Source organism: Leguminivora glycinivorella, chromosome 14 (assembly GCF_023078275.1).
Source record: "Leguminivora glycinivorella isolate SPB_JAAS2020 chromosome 14, LegGlyc_1.1, whole genome shotgun sequence".
NCBI classification, from domain to species: domain Eukaryota; kingdom Metazoa; phylum Arthropoda; class Insecta; order Lepidoptera; family Tortricidae; genus Leguminivora; species Leguminivora glycinivorella.
The window spans coordinates 13,859,385-13,879,438 of record NC_062984.1 but is presented as its reverse complement, the minus strand read 5'-3'; the positions used below and the strand labels follow the sequence as shown (position 1 = coordinate 13,879,438).

Here is a 20,054-nt window from a genome sequence, read left to right as displayed (position 1 = left end):
GTAAAGTTGCCACAGTTTAAAATAATTGCTTCTAAAAACTCCAAAATATGTATTTATTTTTAATATGTATATAAAAGATATTTAAAGCTATTCCTATTAAGTGTCAGTTAATATGCGGTATTTTTATTAAATAATACCTTAAAATATAGGTACTTTACAGAAGGCAAAGTTACCACGTTTGACGGTACATTTAAAGCACGTAAATTTATAGGTTAAATAATCATGATGTACCTATAACATGTTCAAAGGCCAAGACGCGACAACCACGTACGAGTAGTACCTGTCACCAGTTTAGCATACTCGTACCTGTGTTCATATTAATAAACTAGGTTTCGCTAGACGAATGATAAGAGCTTCCAACGTACCTGCAACAAAGAAAGATACATTATTATGTATTATATAATTTTTAAGAAAAAAAATCCGCCGCCTTTGGGGTTCTGGTGAAAGCTACTTGCGAATGTTGGATTACGTATTTCGGTTCTGACCATCACCAACAGTTCCACTGCACTAAATGTCACTATTATGGACGTAAGTGCATGCTGTTCTTATAAAAATACTAAAGTCACTATAAACGTGCCGTTCAGCTTTGAGGAGTTCGGTTCTGACCATCATCAGCACTTCCACTGCACCAAATGTCGCTGTTCTGGACGTAAGTGCATGCTGTTCTTATAAAAATACCAAAGTCACTATAAGCGTGCCGTTCAGATTTGAGGAGTTCCGTTCTGACCATCATCAGGAGTTCCACTGCACCAAATGTCACTGTTCTGGACGTAAGAGCATGCTGTTCTTATAAAAATACCAAAGTCACTATAAGCGTGCCGTTCAGATTTGAGGAGTTCCGTTCTGATCGTCATCAGCACTTCCACTGCACCAAATGTCACTGTTCCGTACGTAAATTCATGCTGTTCCTTTAAAAATACAAAAATCACCATATGTATGACTTTCAGATTTGAGGAGTTCCCTCGATTTCTCCAGGATCCCATCATCAGAACTGGGTTGTGAGAAAAATGGGACCAATCTGTATTCAATCAAAAAAAATAATTCAAAATCGGTCCAGTAACGACGGAGATATCAAGGAACAAACATTAAAAAAAAAACATACAGACGAATTGATAACCGTCCTTCTTGAGAGATATGAGGCGACGGTTAAAAAGATAACACAGTATCGCTGAATATTAAATAAGGATGTATGTACAGGGATCAAATAAGTAAAGGTAGTTTTATTAAAACTCCCATTATCTAACTCCCAAAAACTAAAAGTATAATTTTATATTTGAATACCAATAGGACATTAATGGCAAAAGAGCGTGAAGAAAAGAATGATCTTATTGTTGCAAATAGTATAACTTCTTTATAAATTATCATGAATGTCATTATATTATATCTCAGTACTGGCCGAAGTCCAAGCCGACTTGCCTTTAGGCAGACAACTTCAGTACATTTCCAAAAGAACCCTTTCATGTTATTAGATGTAGTTACGTCCCAACCAATAACAAAACGGCCCGCATTCTCTCGGAAATATTGTCAGTTTTTTTCCGAATCCAAAACAAAGCTGTAGAAAAGAATTAACATACAAATAGTTGCTTCCGCTCCTTTTGTGCGACGAAAGGCCGTGGCGGCTTTTAGCCGAATTACTGACCGAGGAGCTACGAAGCACGTGGACACGTATTTTGCTTTATCTTCACCCAGATACGAACATGTGGAGCATTCCACGAGAGTCCCATTTTTAACCCCCGACGCAAAAACGACGGGGTGCTATAAGTTTGACGTGTCTGTCTGTCTGTCTGTCTGTCTGTGTGAGTCTGTCTGTGGCATCGTAGCTCCCGAACGGATGAACCGATTTTGATTTAGTTTTTTTGTCTGAAAGCTGAGTTAGTCGGGAGTGTTCTTAGCCATGTTTCATGAAAATCGGTCTACTATGTCGAGGTTGGGGTTTTTTTCAAAATTTTAATTTTGTGGTTAGGTTATTAAAAGAAACTAACGGTCACATATACATATAATGATTATTGCATTTAAATACAACTAGGCCTAAAGATTCCCCAAAGATTATACCTAAATACAGATTTATAATTCTTTAGTTATTCAAGATGGAAGTAATAATCATTTGCATAATAAGGTATGAAAACATGTAGCTGTATATAATGAAATGAGATCATCTAACACTTCTGAAGACGCTTAGAAAGCGATTTTGTATCTGACAATATTTCATGAATTAGCTAACAAATTAGCAATATATTCTCGAGCCTTCACCCACTTGAGAAGTAGCTAAAATATACGGCAAGCATTTTGTAAGAAGCATTCTCGTACAATGCGCCATATACCTAATGCATAATACTTTTCCGTATTTTTTCGGAAACGTCCGTGTTTGTCGTGCTAGTTCGGTCTTAGTACTTCTTGACTGACTGAAAAAAACATTAAAGCCTCCGCCACACATAAAGCGTTTTGATAGCGTAGCGTTAGCGGAGCGCAAAGATAGCCCTGCGCCGGACGAACGCTGGCGTTCCGCTCGCAATCCGCGCGAATTCCGCTCGCAATCCACGCGAATTCCGCTCGCAATCCGCGCTCGTTAGTTCCCGCCGGCGTCCGCTGGGCGTAACGCCGGCGTCCGCTGGGCTTAACGCCAGCGTTCGTCCGGCGCACTGCTATCAATGCGCTCCGCTGACGCTCCGCTAACGCTCCGCCTACGATCTCAAAACGCGCATGAGCTTTAAGAAATATTTTTTCCAAAGTGTGTAACTGTGTAGGTGAAACTCAAAAGCACAAACCAAGCATACCTATTTTATATAAACTCTAAAACTGTATCTCCTCATTTCAAACTGTCGTATTACTCACACTGCTTAAATGATAATAGCGATTTACAATAACACATACTTAGGCACCTATCAAATGCACAATTTGGCAAATAACTACTAACTTGTTAAATAATAGACGGCTTATAAACTTTGACATCAAAAAAAAATACTAAAACAAGCAAAACTTTTTGATAATACACTTGTAAATAACATTATTACTAAATATGTTTATATTACCACGAAAATTCTAAAGTTATTCAAAATTGTTAAACCCTATAACAAATTCGTGGGCTCTAAAAATTTCAAAATCGTGTTTGTCTTGCAAAGTCAAGTTGGGAGCTCCAAAGAAAGATCACTTAAAAGTTTGATTGCCTATTATGACGCAGTGTGGATTAGCCGCTAGACAGAATGAACCTGTGAATTAAAGATAACCAACTTCATGTTACAACAATAATCTTCTGCAACCTAGCTTTTTCTCAGCCGGGATCCGCTTCCCAGCTCAACTTTTCCCACCTTTCCCGATCTTGGGAATCCGCCGCAGCTTGCACATGATTGGCGCGAGATCGGGCATTTTCGCGAGAAGAATCACCAAAATATTTTTTTAAGGTAAGTAAATTTTATGTTTTTCCTACTCTTCTGAGTAGAAAAAACATAAAATTTATTTCACGAGCCCTTTCGATCTAGGACAAAAAACAAGAGATAAGAAAATGGCCCCAAAATGTTCTATTATTTTGCATACTTTCCAAAGTGTTTAAAAAATGGTAACGAAGTGGAAAAATTAAATTCGAGACGCTTTTTCCCGCTTATTAAGATGGAAAGGGCTCGTGATTCTGAGTAGGAAAAACATTAAATTTACCTATTTTAGAAAAAAAAGTTATTGAATCTTTTTTCGCAAATAAGCCCGATTACCTAATGCGTGAGCGCGAGATCCATTATGTCATTAAACCAATTAGAAAAAGACCTGTGACCTGACGTCCAAAAGTCCTGGGTGTGACCTGTGATGTGTATGTGTGTATGTGAGACGTGTGTAGGTATGTGTGTTTGTGTGTGTGGGAGATGTGTGTTCGGCGATATACTGTTGCGCCAATTGTACATGCTAACCCCTGCACCCTGCAAGTATGAAATCTTAATGCCAAAGTTAATTATTTGACTGAATGCCTAAACTAATACATAAAACTTTGCAGTTTTCGTACTTTGGGCCCATTTACTTTAGTTTTAACTTCTGATTAGCAGAAACGTTTGCAATCGATGCCACTAGGCTTAGAATAAATTTAAAAGTGGAAAATGTCTGCCTTGGGTGAGACTTGAACTCACGGCATCTGGATCGACACTCCAGCGCTCTGCCAACTGAGCTTAACAATCTTACGGTAGATGTCGCTACGGGTCCCATTGACCTTAGTAGTGGAAAATTTCGCTGGCTTGGTTGAAGTCTTGGTTGCTCAGTTGGCAGAGCGCTGGAGTATCGATCCAGAGGCCGTTAGTTCAAGTCTCACCCAAGGCAGACATTTTCCACTTTTAAATTTATTCTAAGCCTAGGCGCATCGATTGCAGACGTTTCTGCTAATCAGAAGTTAAAATTTAGCATGGTTAGCGCATCGTAACTGGTGAATTTCCAATATGACTTGGAACTCCGGTTGCCGTTTAAGAAGTTTAACACTCTTACGGTAGATGTCGCTACGGGTCCCATTGACCTTAGTAGTGGAAAATTTCGCTGGCTTGGTTGAAGTATTGGTTGCTCAGTTGGCAGAGCGCTGGAGTATCGATCCAGAGGCCGTGAGTTCAAGTCTCACCCAAGGCAGACATTTTCCACTTTTAAATTTATTCATTTACTTTAGGTCAAAAATTTCACCAGCTACTTTCAACTCGTGGGTGTCGCAGAAGTAGTGTGGGATATGGGTTCAATTGAGGTGTGGCCGATGGACTAGCAATCTGTAACTGCAATATCACAATACCATTTTCATTCAGCTCCTTAATTTCTTAGGTGGCCCTTTTAAAATACAGGCGTGAGCGCATAATACATACATACATACTCGTACATACACACAATCACGCCTGTATCCCATGAAGGCGTAGACAGATCACATGAAACTACTCAAGTTTCAGTGCCACTCTTGGCAAATAAGGGGTTGACAGAAAACGAAACATAAGCGCGCGCGTGAGCGCATAATATGTAAAGATATGTATGTATGTATGTATTATATGTAAAAACTTTAAAATAGTAGTGTTTTTGGTCAGAGACCGATATCGTTTTACCATTTTATTATAATGTGGTTGTCAAATAAATAACGCATTGTCCGATAATGTCAACCTATTAAAATAGTACATATTCGCTTATCTCCGGTTGACGTAGATACTGTTGCATGCATTCTATTTATTATACTACGTCAGTAGCAAACAAGCATACAACTCGCCTTCAGAGGAGTTACATGCATGTGGCTGACTCTGCCAGCTTAACGAGGGTGCTGAACACCCTCGTTAAGCTTTGGCAACCTTACTCACCGGCAGGAATACACACAATCAGTGGTGTACATACATATAACATACAATCACGCCTGTATCCCATAAAGGGGTAGGCAGAGCACATGAAACTAAAGCTTCAGTGCCACTCTTGGCAAATAAGGGGTTGAAAGAAAACGAAACTGTGACATTGCAGTGACAGGTTGCCAGCCCCTCGCCTACGCCACAGTTTAACCCATATCCCACAGTCGCCTTCTACGACACCCACGGGAAGAAAGGGGGTGGTGAAATTCTTAACCCGTCACCACACAGGCACAGTCAGTGCCTGTCAGTCAGTGGTGTGTAGTGTTATATGGTTGCGGTAAGGTTGTCTGCAAAGTGGAGGTACTTCCCCAGTATGACTCGCACTCCCCAAAACATGCATTCAATTGTTTGTACCTTTATATTTTGTGCTACAGTTCAGTTTTTAAACAAGCACTAACTTATTTTGTACAATGTAACCCCGAACCAGTTATTAATGCATAAAAGAAATTACAAAATTGCAATCATACACTGCCAAGTATTTATACAGATAGTTTTCATAAATTTGAAACCATAGAGCGTGTTAAAAGCAGACCATAGAGGTTTGGAGTAGTGCCATGTCCGTAACATCATGGGCATGCCAATACTGGTACAACACGAGGCAAAGGTCATAATATCAAACGCCTACGCTTAACCTCGATTTTAGTTTTCTCTGTTATGCAAACAATGCTTGAATAAATAATTGTTTCATATTAGTGCTCGACAGTGCACTAGTACCAGTAGATGCCACTTTGAATATTTAATCATTGCCAATTAATGAGACTGAAGGGTGTCACCTATTGGGTATTATAAGTGTATGGTAATATTTACGAGTACCTACCTTAGTTTAAGCATTAAGTTTGAGGTTAGATTAGCGATGAACAAATTATTTATCACAGATCATACATACTCAAGGCAAATACTACAGAATTCTCATTGAACAACGACCAAAATATTTTGTAATCAGACATGTAAAAATCGTGTAACGCAGCCGGTGGAGAGTCGAGAAAGAAATTCAATGTGCTCGCTCTATCTTCAGTGAACTGTTAACATTATGGTGATAATATTCCCCAAAAGAGTAAGCCAATATTTTTTCAGCTGTTTGTCTATTGCCTCTATCTTACATGAATAATAAATGCTTAGAAACTATTTAGGACGGTACTTACCTGAATATTCGTGTGTATTTGGCGGTCAAAACTGGTTGCAGATGGATTTTAAAAGAATCTACGTTGAAAGAAAACGAAATTGTGCCATTGCAGTGACAGGCTGCTAGCTCACTACATTGACGCCATATCTCACATTTTTTTATTAAAGGAAAAAATGGAAAAATTTACGCTTCCGGCGGGACTTGAACCCGCACCATTTTTGCAATCCGTGCAATGCTCTTACCAATTGAGCTACGGAAGCCACGCCGGAATTCGCAAATCTTTCCATGCCTTTCCTTTTGTACACACGTCTTGGGGTGACGTCTAGCGCCATCTACCGACAGACTATTACATCTTGTAACGGCACTGGAGTCTCAAGTTATATTGAGAATTCACCAGTAACAATGTGCTAACCCATACTAAATTAACAACAAACCCATACTAAACCCATACTAAATTAACAGTGCCGTTACAAGATGTAATAGTCTGTCGGTAGATGGCGCTAGACGTCACCCCAAGACGTGTGTACAAAAGGAAAGGCATGGAAAGATTTGCGAATTCCGGCGTGGCTTCCGTAGCTCAATTGGTAAGAGCATTGCACGGATTGCAAAAATGGTGCGGGTTCAAGTCCCGCCGGAAGCGTAAATTTTTCCATTTTTTCCTTTAATAAAAAAATGTTTAGAATCGTTAGCAGACGTTTCTGCTTAATAAAAATTAATTTTGCCATATCTCACAGTCTACTTCTAGAGACACGAGACACCCAAGAGAGGAAAATAATTAACCCGTAGGATAGCAAGCCTAGGTTTTTTTTAGTCAAAACTTGTTTCTTTTTTTTTTGTTTTCATTTTCATTTCTTTTCTCCATTTATCTTAATCACTACTCGTATATCATACTCATACTTTATTATTATTTTATTTTTTAACCGCCTTCCAAATCTCAAGGGAAGGGGTTCTCAATCCGTCTGTATTTTTTTTTTTTAATGTTTGTTCCTCGATATCTCCGTCGTTACTGGACCGATTTTGAAAATGTTTTTTTTGATTGAATGTATATGCATACAGATTGGTCCCATTTTTCTCAGAACCCAGTTCTGATGATGGAATCCTGGAGAAATCGAAGGAACTCCTCAAATCTGGAAGGCATACATATTTAAAAAAGCAGTATGCGTCGCGCTCTCGACATGTAAAGGCGGGGTCGCTACTCTTGAGAAAGGTTCTCGAAATTGAACCGAAACATGTCGAACGCTATATCGACTTAATACGTGAGTATTGCTTAAAATATTTTTAAATATGTATGAGTCTCACGGGAGTTTTATAGTTAAAAAGGCATACATATGGTGATTTTTGTGTTTTTAAAGGAACAGCATGCATTTACGTACGGAACAGTGACATTTGGTGCAGTGGAACTCCTGATGATGGTCAGAATGGAACTCCTCAAATCTGAACGGCACACTTATAGTGACTTTGGTATTTTTATAAGAACAGCATGCACTTACGTTCAGAACAGTGACATTTGGTGCAGTGGAACTGCTGATGATGGTCAGAACGGAACTCCTCAAATCTGAACGGCACACTTATAGTGACTTTGGTATTTTTATAAGAACAGCATGCACTTACGTCCAGAACAGTGACATTTGATGCAGTGGATCTGCTCATGGAGAGTGAGCCACCCCTGGTTAGAGTTCCGTTCTGATAATCATTCTCAGAAATGACGGAGATATCGAATAACAAACATTAAAAAATATACAGACGAATTGATAACATAATCCAACCTTTGAAATATTTGAAGAATTTATCACCAGAAGCCCAAAGGAAGGCGGTTTTTTTTTTTTCTTAAAAATTATAACATCCATTTATTTTACATTGATTTTCGACATCGATCTCCAACACTGCTCTATCTATTATTATAGCTCGCGGTTTACATCAATACTTGAATAGTAATAGATGCAAGAACAGAGAGAGGTCAGCTTTTGTTACCTACAACGATTTTAGGTCAGCCGGCCATCCAAACAAAGGCGGGATACAAAACCAAACCTAAATAAGCTTTGGATAACTCAATCTCTCATAATAAAATATCCAATTACTCTTTATCACCGGGCAGAGATTTATAAAGGAAAATCTAGTTTATGAAACCGTATACAAATTGACCTGCTAAATAAAGCCAAATATTGGAAATATTAAGGTCACTCCGGTCTGGGATTTTTTTGGCAGTTGCAAAAGGCATAAAATACCTATTCAATTTGCCTCTGACCTCATTGCGGGCTACAAAAATCAAGAAAAATACAAACAATGGGGTTCAACAAAATTTTTATATCAACTTTGGATTGAAACGTGACTTTATAAGTACTTATTTGGAAATCTTAGATAATTGTTTTCAACGTAAAACCGTTTGGCTTCGGTCTGCCTTTAGTACAGTTGAATGAGTTTGTCAGATTAAAATGGGCTAAATTGTTTCTTGGAATTGCCATGCACCCAGGGGCAAACGAAAGCAATCTCGATGCGAATTATTATTTGGGTTACGATTTCTTTTATGTTAAAAAAATAAAAATTGAATAGTAATATCGCCTCGATTAGAAAAATAAGCTGAGTAAAATTTTAGCTCTAGATACTCGTATGTAAGGTGTCAAATATGACGATTGACGATATCACATTTCACAGAGTCAACACATATATGTACAAATAATTACATACATACAACATACAATACATACAATCACGCCTATACCCCATGAAGGGGTAGGCAGAGCACATAAAACTACTCAAGTTTCAGTGCCACTCTGGGCAAATAAGGGGTTGAAAGAGAACGAAACTGTTGCATTGCAGTGACAGGTTGCCAGCCTCTCGCCTACGCCAAAAACAAATAATTCATCTAAATAAAAATAATACTTGCCTTAATTATTATTTTCTCTTCCTTTTTACTATTTTTATACTTACATTCATTTGTTTATGTGCAATAAATGTGTTCATTCGTTTCCAAAAGGTGATGAAACAAGTATGTAGTTGAATTCATTCAAAACTAACCTAGAGGTTTATTATACCTCAGTCTAAAGGTCGAACACAAAATGTTTCAAATTATAAATAAATATTGCCAATTTCATAAAGCTAATACATTATTTAAATAAGGGCGTCTAGTTTGCAAAGCCAGTGGACAATTTATTCTATTTATTTTCATCAAAAGCATTTTACTTAAGTAACGTTTCACTAGCTCCATATATTAAGGTTTGATGGCCCAATAAATGGTAGGTAAAAGTAAATTAACCTCACATTCATAGGAGAAGTGTATACTTAATTAGGATCTTGGCCAGCTGTATATTCGGGTAGATGAACCACAAGCCTAAATAGGTCTCTAGAGGCAGAGGCAACGAAATATAGCACCGAGGAGCTTTGGCTAAGTAACTTGCCCTGTATACAGTCGCACACTTCTTTCATAATAAGGATATATTGGAGAAATGAAAGTGGGTAATTTATTTAGGCCAAAATGAAAGCTTAAAAGAAGGAAAATAATAAGATTATGTAAGACATTTATATAATTATTCCTTACAAAGGAATATATATTTGTCTTCATTAAGCGTCCTTACAAACTACTTTACTTTACCATAATACAGTTTTTTCATTAATATATTAAATAAAGGAGTGGAAAATTACATAAGTAACTGAAGTAAGTATTATCGTTTTTGTTATAATTCCTCAGCCTTAAAGTTAAAAAGGCGCGTAGGTACTTTTTTAACATCTAAGGTACTCGTAAAACTCATTTAGGTTGAACTTAAGGAGTAAAATGAGAAAATACTAGAGAAACTAGAAACAAAAGCTATTCGGAATGCTGTGTGGTTTGTTTCTTTGGAACATACCTACTGATCAGCGGTCGATGCTTTATTTTGTGAGGAACAGCAGCGAATTTTTAACTTACCTAACAAACGATTGAAAAAAGAAGCCGTGCGTAGATATATCTATACATACTTTATATTATAAGTTAGTTACAGCAAGACTTATAATTACTTTTATGAAAATATTAAATATTGTGTTAGTTCAAGCAGACAATCTAGGGATGTACCGACTATTGATTTGGCCGACTAGGCCGACTACCGACTAGTCGGCGCTTGGGTGGCCGATTAGTCGGCTAGTCGGCCAGAGCATAATTTTCGACTAAATTCATCAGAATTTTAGAATTACATTATTGGTCCTTCGTTCGGGCATGTAGAGAGGATGGATGAGAGGAGATTAACGAAGAAAGCATATGAAAAAAGAGTGGAAGGGTCAGTTGGAAGTGGAAGACCTAGGCGAACATTTCTTGATCAAATCGGGGAAATATTGCAAAAAGGCCAGATCAGAAGTACTCGAAACCGACGAGCGTGTATGAGAAACGTTATGAAAGTGTATTAGTAATTTACACTGTAACAATTGTCATAATATGAGACTGTTTGTTTCTTAAGAAATAAAATAAAATTTGTAGTTTCGCATAGAAACAAATTTTGATTAGTTTTACTTTACTAATGGAAACATTACTGATTCCAGTAAACAGAAACAAACAGTTAGTAAACAACGAGGACTATTACTTATTCCGAGATTAATTTAACGAATCCAAACAAATGACAATTAAATACCCGACAAACGGGAAAGTTCACTCGAATTCATTAGTGCATAATTTACGTGTTTCCAAAACATTCACTTCATGCGAGTCTGCTAATTGCTCCCAACATAATATACGACAGACATACACAACGATGCACACACTACATATGTTGATAGTTAGTTCACGGGGTAATGTGTATATGGCATTTTTCTAAGAGGTAGAAGACCTGATACTCACAGATGTTTCACAGACCATTATATTCCAACGGACTTTCGTAGCTATCTATCTCTATCGCTCTTGCGTATTGGCGCGACTATACGCGTATTGCGGATTGGAGCCAGACTACCTTTCTGCGGCGTTTCGATTACGTTTCGCGTCGCAGAAATGCCATTCGGTTACGGGGCCTGAATAGAATGACCCAAAAAACACCACATTTTTGTGAGAATCAAGTATTTTAGTATTTTTTTTCTGTAAACTCCCTTATTCATCAATTGGAACAGCGGGTTATGTAGCATTGATATACTGCTCTTCTATGTACATAAGTTAAATACAGTCAGCAACAGCAGTTTCCTTAACAATACAGACGCGTAAAGATCATTTTGAATACCTCGTTTGATAGTGCCTTCTGCTACTGACTGTACAATGTCTCTCCTTCTAGTCAAATTTATGAGATCCTAATTAACATTTACGTCATGCAACTTCCCTAATCGCTTGTGCGATATTAGTGGCGTGCACCGTACTGCTGCCGCCCTAGCCGAAGTGACTATCACCAGGGGCGGCTCACTCCGCTATCCTATCGCCGCGCTACAAGTATATCCTGGCGGCCGCGAGTTCGCGGCCTACTCAGGGGTGGCGCACATTCTCACGGAATGCACGTTCGCACTTTCTATTGTTACTTTACATCGCGAGGTTTTTTAAGCGATGTCCGCGGGTACTTAGTTAAATAGACATATTGAATAAAATAAATACCAAAAGATATTCTTATACAGATCTACTACTGATTAAGTCCCACGGAAAAGTTCAATAAGGCTTGTGATGAACCTTGAACAAAAATATATAAATACAGCGTATATACCTAGAAAGTACTCAAGACTTGAATATAATAATATAACATTTAATGTAAGTATTAATTCGTTTGGATCCATTGGTAACCCTATCACCGGACGCCGCGCACGTGCGCCTCGTTTCTTTGTAAGAATGTTGTAGGTATTTAAAAAGGCGGCATTTCGGAAACATCAAAGCAGTGGGCCTTCTGTACTTGTACTATTATATATTCTGTGCTATCACTGATGCTACGTGGCGATAGAAGCGCCGTCTGACTCTGTCGCGCCACTGAAGAGCAATAAGGAGAGGCGATTACGAAGCGTAAGCGTTGTATAGGTAGTTAGGTACCCTAATATGCGCTCCTAGGATAGACTTAATTTGACGTGGGGATGTCTAGTCGCTTGTAAACAAGAGGAGTTTCCTTGTGTTATGAATTTCCATCTTTAGGGGTGTTTCACACTTGCGTTTTATACATTTTAGCGCGTTTAGGCCAGTAGGAAAATTTTGCGCGCGTGTTAGTCTGACGCCTCAACAAACAAAAAAGCGCACAAAAATCGTCTGAAAATGACTTTAGACACAAACGTGATTAATCACGTCATTGTGTTTGTAGTAAAATATAAAAACAAATGCTGTATTATTAAAATTATCTACATTTTTTTCCCACACGTCAAAAAAAGAACTTCACAGTATAAAATGGTATTAAACTCGCATTCCTCTCAAGTTAATTTCACGCATGGACGCTCAGCAATTATTTTTCATCAACAAAATTGAAACAATACAGATTTTCCTCGAATATCCAATTTATCAGTACATTCCTATCGAACCTTTAAAATCTATGATTGGTTAAAATAGTCAGACCCACATTATATTGGTACGAACATCGGGGTACGTAACCAACGTCAGAACAGCTTATATTTCGTTACTCTTAAAGCTCGGCCACACATGCGCGTTTTGATAGCGTAGGCGGAGCGGTAGCGGAGCGTCAGCGGAGCGCAACGATAGCGGTGCGCCGAACGAACGCTGGCGTTGGGCCCAGCAAACGCCGGCGGGGACTAACGAGCGCGTATTGCGAGCGGAATGTGGGCGAATTGCGAGCGGAACGCCAGCGTTCCGCCAGCGCACCGCTATCATTGCGCTCCGCTGACGCTACGCTATCAAAACGCTTTATGTGTGGCGGAGGCTTTAGTTAGGATAACGAAGCGTAAGCGATTGTGACTTTGGCTAGATATCCATAATTGTGCGTGTCGCTCGCGCCATAGCCAATGTGAAATGAGTGAAGGTACGTTGTTCTAAAGGTGCTGTTACTCGGGCAACACAATTGCCAGCAATTCACATACCATTGCCGCGTTTGCTCCATAGTTAGTTGGTACGTATTGAACAAACGCGGCAATGGTATGTGAATTGCTGGTAATTGTGTTGCCCGTGTAACAGGACCGTTATACATTCGTAGGTATGCCTGTAAGTCAATTCTAGCACCCCATTTCAGGGAACGACTGAAGAATTTCACCTAATTTATTTGCTCCTCTTATGGATTTAATTGCACTACTCCATTCATTTTAAAGAATATAATTATGTACAAAACTTTTACAAAATAAAGCACTATTCAACTGTATGAGATTTATTTACTGACAATAATAACGTTTTACTTGTATGACTAATACGTATTATAAAAGGTACTACACACTACACAGACCACAGACGAAATGAAACAGAATGGTAACAGAAAATAACATCTATTAGGCCTTTAATGGATTGTTACCATGCGAGCACATTGTAATGCCGGCAATAACTATATTTCGCACGAGTGTTATGAAGAGGGTTCAGCATTTTGGTCCGTTAGGCGCCTATTACGGGAGATGTACATATATTATTTATAATATGTACCTACAGCCTGGAAATGGGTTCGTAACTCTATTGTCTTGCGCAAATTTTATTTCTTCCGAATATTTTCAGATATTATTTTTCTTTCTATATTTTTGTTGAGTTACCGGAGATTATTAGTGAATAATTATCAACTAAGCTACTTTTGTTGCTAACTGTACCGAAATGCGATTTGGACACTGCGCCAGACAATATACATACATAGAATGCCTTTGCGAATTTAGAGTTCATAAAAACATTTTTTTTTACTGCGTTGTAACCAATATCTCACTTTTTTAAGCTCCACCCTTTTCCCCCAGATTTTACCAAACATGTATACGTGTTAAATCTTGACTCAAGGACCTCCAACATAAATAGCTATCATGTGTGTATGTGTCATGTCCAGAGATCGGACAACTGGGCGTCATTCTACCAACATAAGGTTCATTATTCAAAAACGTCATACAAATGACGCCCAACTGTCCGATCTCTGCTCATGTCACAGACCTTTGTCAAAACAGGCTACAAAAATGTGCTTATTTCACACATGTATCAATAAATACATTATTGAACAACCTACACATTGTACAGCACCCCTATTTTTATTACGCTCTGGCTATAAATATGGGTACAACGATACTATTTATTTAAGTAATTGCAAACCACAGATCTCTCCCCAACTAGATGGTGCACTCAGAAAGCTGGCGCTTTGTTGTATAGTGCTATTTATTTATTTATTTATTTAATCTTTATTGCACAAAAGAAAATCTTGTAGTACAAAAGGCGGACTTAATGCTTTAAGGCATTCTCTACCAGTCAACCTCAAGGCTAAGCAGAGAGACTGTGAGCGGTGCTACAATTTCAACAGTAGAATCAAAACAAAGGAAATAAAAGAAAGCATACTAAATAAACTAAACATAAGTACACATATAATTTACAAATACATATACATACATATAACTATACATACCAAATAAATAAATATATATATATATATACGAGCCCCAATGCAAATGATATCGTCTAGTATGAAAAAAATATTATGTCCTAACTTCGACCTCAAAATTCAGGATGAATTAGATGATTAGTAGAACATGTAACATAAAAACAAGAGAGCTTATAATGCATATTTTATTTATTCAAAACATAAATTAACAATTTTCCTCACTAGTAAACAAAAAAACATAATTTCACCAAATGTAACACTCGCAAAAAAGTTCGTCTTCAGCGTAGCCGATGCAGAAAAGAACAACTACCACTTGGTGGCGTCACCTTTTGCATCTAAAACGGCCTTAATTCTGAGCGGCATTGTATCTACCAACTGTCTATACTCCTCAGGGGTTATTCCATTCCAGACACCCACAAGTTTCTCCTTAAAATCAGCTTTGGATTTAGAAGGATCTTTTCGCAACTTTTTCTTCATTTACCACTACAAAGTTTTTATGGGAGACAAGTCTGGACTGCTGAATGGCCATGATATGGTAGGAATTTGTTTTTGTTTCAGCCACTCCATCGTTGTCTTGCCAGTATGACATAAGGCACCATCTCGTTGAAAAGTAAATCCATTTATATACTTGAACTTTCTTATAGACGGTAGTGAACTCTATTCCAAGATGCTTTTGTATTTCTCTGCATTGACGGTTCCATCTATAAATTGCAGACATCCCACACCCTGTGCCGACATACAGCCCCAAATCATTTAAAGATGCTGGAAACTACACCTTGCGTTCAAGACAGTCTTTGTGAAATGCATCTCCTTTATCTTGAATGACTTTACTTCGTTCATCGCCAACTATGACTTCAAATTTGGATTTGTCGCTCCATATTATTTTTCGCCACTGATCGGCAGTCCAGTTTCTGTACTTTTGTGCAAATTTCAACCTGTTAGTTTTCTGCTTTTGAGTAAGTAATGGTTTCTGTTTAGCGGTGTGAAAACCGAAGCCCATTATTTTCATTACTGTCTTTCAGGTATCGACTGAAATGTTTATTTTGATCGCGTCATGCCATAGTTAGGTAAGTTCTCCTGCTCTTGCATGACGATTTTTCCTGATGATGCTCCTCAAAATCCTGTTTTCTCTTTGGCAGTTATTCTTCGACGGCCAGATTTTTTAAACAGGAGACGGTTCCGTGTTTTAGTTGATGCTGGATGATTGTATGCGCCGTAGATCTTGGCAAAAAAAGGTCTTTGGATATTTTGGAACGTAGATTTGCCGCTATTGTTACTGAAAATTATAATTTTCCTCACTGATTCAGGCACCGACTTACCTCTTGCTATTTTGGTATAAAAATGTTGTAGAATAATTATATTTTTTACAGAATTTACCTTTTTATGTAGCCGTATATCATATCAGACGACTTATAATATTATTAATTCAATTTAAAATATTATTGTATAATATTAATCTTACTAAACTATTTTTATTTAAAATAGACGACCTATTATGCCTCAAATATGAACTAGGCGTATTTTTTTGCTTTAGATATGTTATTTTTATGATATGATTATATTAAAACATATAACATTAGGGCATTTTGTACGGCGCAAGATTAAACTAGTTTTAATGGCTTAGTGTGTCGTGTATTCCATTTATCATCAAAGTCAATCTGGGTTTAAATACCAGTTTCGGAAATAAATATCGCACGTTGAAGTGTGACTAGACGATATCATTTGCATTGGGGCTCGTATATATATACGAAACATGTGAAACTAAGAGTTTTAGACTATGCCTATTTATTTTAGACTACGAACGAACAGTGGACAACCCCACTTTGTGAGTCACAGTTTTGTCTCATTTGTTACTTAAAATATTGGAATCACATAATTATCGGGTTACTAATATACAAATACATACTTCATGTATGCCAGGATAAACAGTTGGACTATGAATGTTTTACTTTTAACACAGGTAACCATAAACGGAATTGAAACATAAAAAAGTCATTAGTAGAAAGCTAGACAATGTGAAAACATTATAAACAAAAGTAGAGGCCATTAGGGCATTAAATTCCTAGGTACAGTAGCGGAAAAAATCTATCGTACTTGCTTGTATATCGAAAACAATAAGTCGAAACTTTTTAAAATTAGACTTCTATATCAAGTAAACAACTATTATATCATCATTGCAAATATGTATTAGAATACCTACGAGTCTTAGGACCCACTGCACGTGGCCCGTGGACAGCCACGAGAGCCTTATGCGGATTAGAAACTTTACACACACCAATCGTGTGTAATATACAGGGTACCCGGTAATTAAAGGACAAACAAATAAACGTATATCTATCTATCTATCTATCTAACCTCTTAACCACCAAGAGGGTACCTTATACTGGTCCAGAAAATCGACTTTAAGGTTTAGTAAAAGTCGCCTGGTTTTCGAGATTTTCACACTTTTTAAAATTTTAATATTGTACTACCTAAAATTTTAAAACGTGTGAAAATTACCGGGCACCCGGTATATGGCTTGTTTTTTCAATCTCAGAAGTCGTTGGTATGAAAATTACACCACGTCATGATTTTACTATTTGTGGCCTACACCCACAGGGTTACCCTGCACAACTCGGGCATACGAGTTGCTTTAAAAATGAACCTTAGGTTGCCCAAATTGTCTTTTTCATACGCGCCTATATTGTAAATTTCTTCGACATTGCCATTTTTTAAACATTTATGAAATAAGTACGCAAATGTATACGAAAAATAATTATGATAGATTATTTTCCGCTAGTGTATATTAAAGAAAAAGTGACAGCTCCCACCTGAATCCTGTAAAGGATTCGTATATGAAGAGTATTTGTTTACACATTAAAATGCGAAAGATTTTAAGTGTAATAAACTAGTGAGTTTAAGTGTGTAGTAGAGAGTTTAAGTGTAATAAAATAATCTACATTAACCGTATTGACTACCGGTCTGACCTAGTCGAATGTAACCCTCTGCTTGGGCATTTTCGCGAGTCAATCACCAAAGATATTTTTTCTAAGGTAGGTAAATTTTATGTTTTTCCTACTCAGAATCACGAGCCCTTCGATCCAGGACAAAAAAATGGTCCCAATTTTTTTTATTACTTTGCATACTTTCCACTTTGCAACCGCTGTACAAAGTTTTTGAAAAATGGTAACGAAGTGGAAAAATTTAAATTGGGACGCTTTTTTTCACCTAGTATGATCGAAAGGGTTCGTGATTCTGAGCAGGAAAAACATTAAATCTACCTATTTTGGTCTGTAAAAGGTTTTGAATCTTTTTTCGCGAAAATGCCCGCTTGCTAAACTGATGGTTCTGGGTTCGAATCTCAGTAAGTATTTATTTGTGTGATGTGATGAACATAGATATTTGTTCATGGTTAACTTTCTTTCTATGTAAATATATACATAGATAGTTAGGCCAGTTACTGGAAGGGGGCCAGTTACTGGAAAATTACCCTATGTATTTATCTATAAAGGTATATCGTCACCTAGCAGGCTAGCACCCGTAGACGCGTTGCATAGTTTGGGGCTTTTTTTTTTTAATTTGGTGCTTGGTTGAGGGTCAATCGGCCCTCGCTAGGAGTACATGCGGCCGATTGCCATTAGATAGGTATGAAGTGTGCGTTTTGTTTAGGTTTGGTTTATAATGTAGTGTACTGCTGTACTGTGGATATTTATTGAATGATTTTAAATTGTCTATTATGTATTTGGTGAACTTTAAAAATGATTTAAGGGCATAGCTGGGCATTAACGCGTTAATCCGTTAATCGTTAATTAACGAAGTTAACATTTCGATTAACAGATTAACTTTTAAGTTAACTTGAAAAAATGTTAACGGACTCGTTAACTTCCGTTAAATTTCTCCGAGTCCGTTAATCGTTAATCTAGTAGGGCACAGGCGCCATCTGCGCTGCGAAAAACACGTTCTGAACGCTACTATAAAAGCCCGAAGTACGGCAAATCCTATGATTTGCCGGTAAGTCCTAGGTTTTACCGATGTCGAATGCTGAAAGTCAGAAATATTACCTAAAAAAGTATTCTTCACGTGGATTTGCTTTTACTAACTTTGATTCGGTGAATCCTAGTTACCCTATTTACGACCACATTCGCCTCCCTAGCCTCTACTGCCCAAATTGCCACAACAGTCCCGTCACCGCCAGCATCTCTCCTGACACAGCTCTTGGCAGTAGAGTTCAATAGGCTAGCTGTACTTCGGCATTTTACAGAAATATAATACTGACTCTCTGATGTTGTTTAATACATATCTTGTGGACAGCATTTAAGTTGATTTATGCAAGGTGTCTCCCAATTTTATTTTTATTAACATTAAACGTGCGAATTCATAGTGTCTTTAGTCGTAGGCAAGTAATTTACTCGACAATAGCGAGCCTGTCACGATGTCGCTTCGTTTTATTAATTCTGGGAGCAAAGAGTAGCCAAATTGCGAGAACACAGGCGCAAAGCTCTTAATGATTGTCGCCATTAGGCACAGTATTGTAAAACGAACATTTCCTTCGTTTTATTTATTCCTTCTTTATTTTCAATGGTTGTGCTTTGATGTGGAGTTTTTCAGTACTATCTGTCCTTTGAAACTCGTACTTAATCGTAGTAGTTAAAAACGACAAAAATAATACAAAACCAGTCATTGTCATTACATTTAATATCACTTTTAACAACCAAACATATTAACCTATATTTAGTAACGAAATTGGGAACTGCAATAGATCTATTTATACTACACTCCTATGCCCATGTAAGTACTTCTGAAAATATAATTTCTGAGTTAACAACTAACATTCATTTCAATTGGGATAAAACGAGGCGAAAATACGTTTGACAACTGGAACGACACACGGTTTCATCAAAATATCACACAAGGTTTCAGAAATTACAAATTAAATTGAAACTCACATGGAACACAAAACATCAAACAGGTATAATACGCGGTTACTGGGTCAAATGAAGGTAGCCAGCAATATTAAGGGAATAAAATAGCTGTAATTTAGGGATTGCAATCCAGCAGCATTTTCAATCCAGCTGGATTTTTGCTGGATCGGCGCCAATCCAGCTGGATCCAGCGCGGATCCAGCAGGTAGAAAAAATGTCAAAAAAAAAATACATTTTGCTATACTATAGGGCTGTTATTACTAAACTTATTTGAAATAGTTAA

General features: G+C 37.5%; 1 protein-coding gene and 1 long non-coding RNA gene across 4 annotated transcripts in view; one reads left to right on the top strand and one right to left on the bottom strand.

Moving 5' to 3' along the window:
- The window catches only part of LOC125233106 (inactive rhomboid protein 1), a 243,103-nt gene that overhangs the window by 141,052 nt on the left and 81,997 nt on the right, over positions 1-20,054 (bottom strand). The window lies entirely within an intron of this gene.
- On the top strand, positions 12,953-13,676 carry LOC125233119. Of its 2 annotated transcripts, none has more exons than XR_007177827.1 (2): positions 12,953-13,343; positions 13,551-13,676. It is a non-coding gene; the product is annotated as an uncharacterized LOC125233119 (long non-coding RNA). The 2 variants fall into 2 exon arrangements; XR_007177828.1 differs by having other exon boundaries at positions 13,538-13,676.